This window comes from Paralichthys olivaceus, chromosome 13 (genome assembly GCF_024713975.1).
Source record: "Paralichthys olivaceus isolate ysfri-2021 chromosome 13, ASM2471397v2, whole genome shotgun sequence".
NCBI classification, from domain to species: domain Eukaryota; kingdom Metazoa; phylum Chordata; class Actinopteri; order Pleuronectiformes; family Paralichthyidae; genus Paralichthys; species Paralichthys olivaceus.
Window position 1 is genome coordinate 25206399 of NC_091105.1, and position 7791 is coordinate 25214189.

The 7791-nt window shown below is 40.2% G+C and overlaps 1 long non-coding RNA gene across 1 annotated transcript; it reads left to right on the forward strand.

Moving 5' to 3' along the window:
- The first annotated feature begins 247 nt into the window (after nt 1-247).
- Nucleotides 248-709, forward strand: LOC138413537 (uncharacterized). The gene is made up of 3 exons (XR_011245895.1): nt 248-329; nt 425-493; nt 639-709. It is a non-coding gene; the product is annotated as an uncharacterized lncRNA (long non-coding RNA).
- The last annotated feature ends 7082 nt before the right edge of the window (nt 710-7791 follow it).

Below are 7791 nucleotides of genomic sequence, written 5' to 3' on the forward strand. Positions count from 1 at the left end.
AAGAATCAGTGGTGTCAGTGATAGTGCTATGCTTTAGAGTTCTGGGAAACACCACAGAGCAACTACAGGTTACAGATATTATTCATCTTTGGTTCATCATGTTCAGGAGGACAATATTAAGATCAGGACAGAGATTATACAAGGCTGGGTTAGGTATAAATGTGTGTGGTGGTGGTTTTAACTCTCTGACACCAAGGGGACAGATGACACAGAGGATGCAGGTTGTCTTATCTCTTATTTTGTATCTGTTCTTGTCTCCAGTTCAACAATGTGCCATCAGGGAAGCTGACCAAACACCTGGAGGTGAGGCTGGCTCCTGTTGGATTATTGTAAGTATCGCACACATTAATGCAAACACACACAAACACACCTCTGAGCTACTGTTTCTATTTGTCTTCTTATGTGTCTGATTGTGTTTATGTAGCAAAGGAAAGGGGGTTTACGGGGCTCCAGGAGACAGACTTCCTTTTCCCGTGAACAACCGCCACTCACAGTAAGTCTGCCTGACTAGTTCACAGTCACCTTTTCTGTCATGAATTTATATTTCTTTCATTGAGATGCTTTCATGTTCTTTTCTTTCCTCACAGTTTTAAACATTGGTAATTCATGCTTTCTGTGTTTTTTCTGTTTTTCCACAGAAAGAGAAAATGTGAGAGCTAGCAGGATGATGACATGCCGTATGTCAAGCTTTCGAAGACGGAACAGACACTAAACACTGTTGCTGAGCTCGAAACTCCTGACTGTGCAGTCGTTGACCCCAACGTTGAAAAGAGAGTATGTGTCTTTGCTTTGTAGGTTTGAGACTCTGTGTCACACAAACCTCATCCAGCTGTGTCTATGACCACACTTCTAAAACTGTTCTCTAACTATAATTCTTGACATCATGACACATCTATATACCCAGATTTAACTTGTGCAAAACAAGAAAGACACCAGTTCATTGTTGATTATGATACATACCAAATAGATATTAGAAATATAATAAAACAAATGATTTACCGAAATAAAATTAAAATCGCATTTATAAAAATACTATATATACAGTATATATACATACATATACATACATACAGATATACATGCATTTATACTTCTGACCAAATGTATTTATGCAAATATTTTAATGACCTACTTTTCTTATAGTAGAGTAGGTTTTAATAATGTGACTTTACTTTTACTTTTGTTAATATAAAGTATTCTGTTACATTTCATTACTGGATGAATAAGAAGTATTTAAGTGGGCAGAGAAGAGACGGGGACTTTGATACTGATTATAAAGGCTCAGTATAGTGTATGACTTGCTTATGGATGAGGCACTGATACAATCCTGAAAACTATTATAACTAACAGGTTGTGGTTTTAACTCTCTGACACCAAGGGGACAGATGACACAGATGATGCAGGTTGTCTTATCTCTTATTTTGTGTCTGTTCTTGTCTCCAGTTCAACAATGTGCCAGCAGTGAAGCTGACCAAACACCTGGAGGTGAGGCTGGCTCCTGTTGGATTATTGTAAGTATCACACACATTAATGCAAACACACACACACACACACCTACCTCTGAGCCTCCGTTTGTATCTGTCTTCTAATGTGTCCAGACACAGGAGGCTCTGGAAGAGATGGCAGCTGACATTGTCGCTGCTGTCCAGACACAGGAGGCTCTGGAAGAGATGGCAGCTGACACTGTCGCTGCTGTCCAGACACAGGAGGCTCTGGAAGAGATGGCAGCTGCCGTTGCTGTCGAGGCACAGGGGGTTTCTCATTTATCCAATCACATGTTGTATATCCAACCAGATATTTTGTAATTTATCCAACCACATTTCGTTTAAAAAAATGAGAAACCTTGGTGAGACAAACAAGGGGTGTTTGGATAAATTTATGAAGTGGGATGATTCAGATCTGTACGGACATTTTAAGGTCCTCATCAGTGCATAAAAGCAGAAGAGATCATTCTGTGCTTGGTTTCTCCTCAGAAACAGATCTCTGTCTGCTCGACAAGCTTTAAGATGATGGAGTACATGACAGTGGTTGTCCGATGGTGCCGTGTGCCCCAGCCTCACATTAATTAACCCACATCAGGTCTTGGTGGTACATGAGCAGGTGGAACTGTACAGAAAATGAGACCCAGCATTTGAGAGTTATTTGCGCTTACCTATCCAGCGCTGGTGTTTGGAGTTATATAGCCAAACTGTTCTCTACAATGAAGAAGCTATGGGCAGACCCAAGGTTTAATCTATTGGGCTCTGGAGCTTTTGAGTTATTGTTGACAGATAAACAACCATTGACTGAAATTGTCAACCAATATATTGTCACATACACTGAGATTCAGCAAGGAGTTAGCTTCTACGAAAATGTCATTAAGACAGTAGCATTGGTGAAAGCGTGCAGTCGGACCCTAAGAAAAGAGCTGACCGTTGCAGACCATAGGATGATGTTTAAGCTATCCTGCAGACATGTAAGTACTGAGCACATCCTCTCTTAAACTTTTTTTTTCTCAAAAAAAAAAAGAAAAGTTTATATACTCCTTTTCCACAAATCGTTTGTTTGTTTCATGTCACCCTGACAGGAACCCCACAGCCTGGTAGTATTGCCACCTGGGTCTGCCACCAACATGATCACAGTGCAATGCACTAAGCCCCAGACGATATATGACCTTATGCCGAAGCATGGCTTACATTGCTCCTGTAATGGAAATTTTTACATTTGTGTATGTTTAATTGCATGATGTATGTATGTGAATGACTGACCAAAGAGTTGACCAAATTGTTAATCTAAAAGGGTAACCGTAAGGATTATGATGGTGGCTTAAGAGACTTGAGTTTTATGGCCTCGAGAAACCACAACTTTATGGTATCTCTTGGTATCTCTGATTGGGATCTCACACTGAACACTGATTCTCCTATGTTCTTTGCTCATTTGTGCATGTCATTCAGATGATGTGTACTGATGAGTCCATCTGCAGATGCTGAATTAAACTTTCAGAAAGAAGTGTTTGACTTTGTGCTTGTTTCACAGAAATTGCCACCACAATTTTGGTGTTGTCGGCAGGATCACTCTTGTGAGAAGACACTCTGGATCTCAGGGCTGAAAGGTAAAACTGCGCAGGGAGTCTGGGACTCTGACCTCAACCTCCCTGAGAAAAGAAGGTAGAGACGTGAGGGCCTGATGCCTGAAAACCAAAGAGTGCTCTCACTGCTGTGATCCAGTGGACCACTTAGCACAAAGACACTGTCTTTCTGGGAAGACAAATTCAGAAGGGAAACGGTTCTCTCACAGGGTGAGTGACAGACGTGTCGGCATGGCAAGGTTTGGAACCGATGTAGAATCAAGGAAGCTTCAGGTGATCTTGGAGATCACGGGTGGTCTTGGAGACCACAGAGTTAATATAGAATAAGCCTGTTGGTGATCTTAGAGAAGGTCACATAGTTAATTGGGAACTAATGAGTATGGTATTAGAATAAGCAGGTTGGTGATCCGAGAGGAGGTCACAGAGTTAAGGAGTATTGATATTTACAAGATATAATAATAGGAATATACGGAGTGTTTGTTGATTTTAATAAACTTGTTATATTGGGTTCTGACGTCGAGTTCATGATTTAACAAACTATGATATAATATAGTAAATAGAGTTTTGCACTGGAGATGGGACTGAGACCTGAGCCAGGATCATCTCGACACTGCGATGAATCTGCTTTAAGAGAAGTTCTCAACCCCCAAAGGTAAGTAAAGGTAAGTACATTTAAGTAAACTTAAGTATATTATGGGTCTAATTGGCTTTTTGAGGTTATTAAGAAAGACTTAAATCCTAAAATTAAAATCCTAACAACAAATTTTTAACAAAAGTAAATTAAAAAGAACGGATTAAAATAAATTAGGGAATTTCTAAATGTCTTTTCCCATATCAGCATAACTTTGGTCCTCCAAATTTTGTATTTTGTTGAACAAATGGGGAGTTTAAATTGATAAATAAGAGTTATGTTAAAACTGCTGAGACAACCTATTAGAGAAATGGGTTTAAACATTGGTAAAGGAAAGAAAGATGAGGATAATGCTAATCCACTTTCTTTTCTTAATGTTCAGTATATGTTAATAAGTGATGGTAAGTGTAGAGTTAGAGAGGAACGAGTTAGTGAGGACAAATTAGAAGGAAAAAAGAAATGTAGGGATATTTGTACTGGAGCGTGTGAATTTTGGTTAACTGAAGTGAATATCAGGGACAGTTTACAGAAGGTAGGCATTGAACTAATCTCCAAGTCTCAGTGTGTCCGACTAGACCCTGATCTGGACTCAGCTCCACCGAGAGGACAACTACAGCCAGCAGCGGTGCAGTGTCCCTAACCTCCATCCAGACCTCGACCTTGTTGCAGCAGAGGAGGTGGATAGGCCTCCATCATGCACCACTCACATACTCCACGGCGAACCAGGAAGGAGGCAATTTATGATTTGAATGCAACCCTGCAAGGACTGATGGTGGAGGTGGCTGCAGGAGATGGAAACACCCAGCTGATCTCCAGACCATGGACATTCACCAGTATGAAAGAACCTACCATTTGATCTCTCCCACAAGTGTTAAGTGGGGGAGTGGTATGCAGTGCAACTGGAACCAGCACTGAACAGCAGAGACTGCTGATGACTGAGATGGGGACTCAGTATTCGAAAGTGGCAAGATCCGTCTCTGCACAGGAGTGGAGAATGGTGAATCCAGCATGGGGTCATGCTGATCATGCAGAAAAACTCTTGAACAGCAAGAAAAAGAAAAAGGACAGCTGGCAGCATATCAAAACCAAGTCTGCGGGCACAAGAAAGGTCATGGACGGAGAGGAAGGGGACGTGGAAGAACTGACGCTTGTTTCAAATGTGGCAAAATTGGACATTAGATCAGGGATTGTCCTGAGAACCAATACACATAGTGCGATTGAGTAGCGGTGGAGCTGGGGACAGTATAGAGAGAGATACACTGTACCATTGTTTTGTTAAAATGAGGTTAAGGAAATTTTAAACATTAATTTTTGTTGTCACCACGCTGGCTGATAGATTTTATTGGTAGAGATTTGATGTGTTCATTGAGTAATATGCTAATTTTAACATCACAAGGTGTAGATGTAACTAGAGGATTTGATATATGCATATCAATGGAAGATTCTTAACTCTTCCCTCACCTCTGTAAGTAACACTTTCTTGTGTGTTCAATCACTGTGTTGTCTCAGTAGCTTAGATTGATTCACTGGAAAGGTATCAAATTCTGATCTCCATGTTCTATTAGGCAAAGGAGAACAAAAACAATTGGTATTGAAAGTTTTGGAACTTTGGACCAAAAGGGGTTATGGGAAGGGAAAAAACATCTGATCCCAATAATAATAATAATTTAATCAGAGGTTTAGAGGTAAATCACAAAAGATTTCTGCAGTGATAAATGCAATTATCTTAAAACAGTTCTTAAAACAGATCAGATCATTATAGCAGGTGATTTCAATATTCATGTAGATGTTGCCAATGACAGCCTTAGTTCAGCATTTAAATCAATAATAGACTCGATTGGTTTCACTCAACATGTGACTCAACCGACCCACTGCCTGAATCACACTCTTGATCTTGTCCTGACATATGGCATTGACATAGAAAATATAACTATTCCAACAGAACCCTCTTCTGTCTGACCATTTTTTACTTACATTTGAATTCAGAATTGTTAATTACGTCAATTCTGGACGGAAATTCTATTATAGTCGATGTCTATCCGACAAAACTGTTCACAAATTTAAAGAACTGCTCCCCTCTTCCCTTCCCTCTCAGCCATGTGTCAGTACAATACAAGAAGATTATCAAAACCTTACTCCCACACTAGTTGATAACTTTGTAAATAGTACTGCAGCCTCACTAAAAACAGCACTTGAAGCTGTCGCCCCATTAAAAAAGAAGAAAGTAAGTCAGAGGAGATTAGCTCCATGGTATAATTCCCAAACGCACGTTCTAAAACGGACATCGCGGAAGCCAGAAAGGAAGTGGCGTTCCACCACTCGCCAAGACTTCCACCTAGCCTGGAAGAATAGCCTTATAAATTACAAAAAAGCACTTAGAAATGCCCGAACCTCTTAATATTCATTACTAATAGATGAAAATAGGAACAACCCCAGGTTCCTCTTCAGCACTGTAGCCAGGCTGACAGAAAGTCACACCTCTACTGACCCATCTATTCCTCTAGATCTGAGAAGCAATGACTTCATGAGCTTCTTCACTGATAAAATTACAACCATCAGGGATAAAATCCACCACCTCCTCTCAGTGAATAACACTAATACATTGTTTGGTCCTGAAACCATAGCAACAGATTTATGTCTAAACAAATTTTACTCTATTGATCTTCCTGAACTGACCTCGTTAGTTTCATCATCTAAACCAACTACTTGTCAGCTGTTCCAACTAGACTTTTTAAAGAAGTCCTCCCCCTAATTGACCGTTCCATTTTAAATCAGATTAATATGTCTTTGCTAACCTGCTACGTACCACAGGCTTTTAAGGTAGCCGTTATTAAACCTCTGCTTAAAAAGCCTACGCTTGATTCAGAGGATTTAGCTAACTCTAGACCCATATCCAACCTGCCCTTCATTTCCAAAATCCTAGAAAAAGCCGTTTCTAACCAGCTGTGTGGTTACTTAGATAGTAACGGTTTATTGGAAAAATTTCAGTCAGGATTTAGAACCCATCACAGCACAGAAACAGCACTATTGAAAGTCACCAATGACCTTCTTATGGCATCAGATGATGGACTTGTCTCTGTCCTCGTCTTGTTGGACCTTAGTGCAGCATTTGACACAATAGATCATAAGATTCTGCTACAGAGATTAGAACAACATATAGGAATTAAAGGAACAGCACTACACTGGTTCAAATCATATTTATCAGATAGATTCCAATTTGTTAACGTTAACAATGACTCCTCCATGCACATGCAAGTTAATCATGGAGTTCCACAAGGTTCTGTCCTTGGACCAATACTCTTCACCTTATATATGCTCCCCTTAGGCAACATTATTAGACAGCACCAAAGCAGACTGCTGGGGGAACTCCCATCATGCACTGAGCACTTCATCACTTCCCTCTGTCTCTCTGCCCCCCCACACCTGTTTATTTATTTATTTATTTATTTTAACATGTCATCATGTCAAAGTGTCACTTTGTCCTCCCATAGTCCCTCTGGCTCTTCTCTCTCTCTCGTTTCAGATAACTCTGGCTGCAGGACAAAAACGACTACCATCACCATTGTTATCATTAATTACAATAACTCAGTAATTCATTAATATATATAATCCTGTTGTAGATCACTACATTGTTATTGTTATAATCAGCCCTGATACTGATGGTGCCCAATTGTTCCCGGTCTCTCTCTCTCCACCTCATCTCTCTATTCTCTCCCCCGCTTTCCACCCATCTCTCCTTTCCTCCCCCTTCCTTTTCTTTCCTCACCCCAACCGGTCGAGGCAGATGACTGCCCACATTGAGCCTGGTTCTGCCAGAGGTTTCTCCCTGTTAATGAGGGAGTGTTTCCTCTCCACAGTCGCCTGTGCTTGCTCATTGTGGGAACTGTTGGGTTTCTCTACGTTAATATTGTTTTAAGGCCTTGACCTTTAAATGTAAAGTGCCTTGAGATAATGTAAATTATGAATTGGCGCTATATAAATAAAATTGAATTGAATTGAATTCATGTCCCACGGAAATAACATTAACTTTATAACCTTACAGTAAAGTTTTGTTGTGGTGTTGCTAAGTTAAGCTCACGCTACTTACTACTAC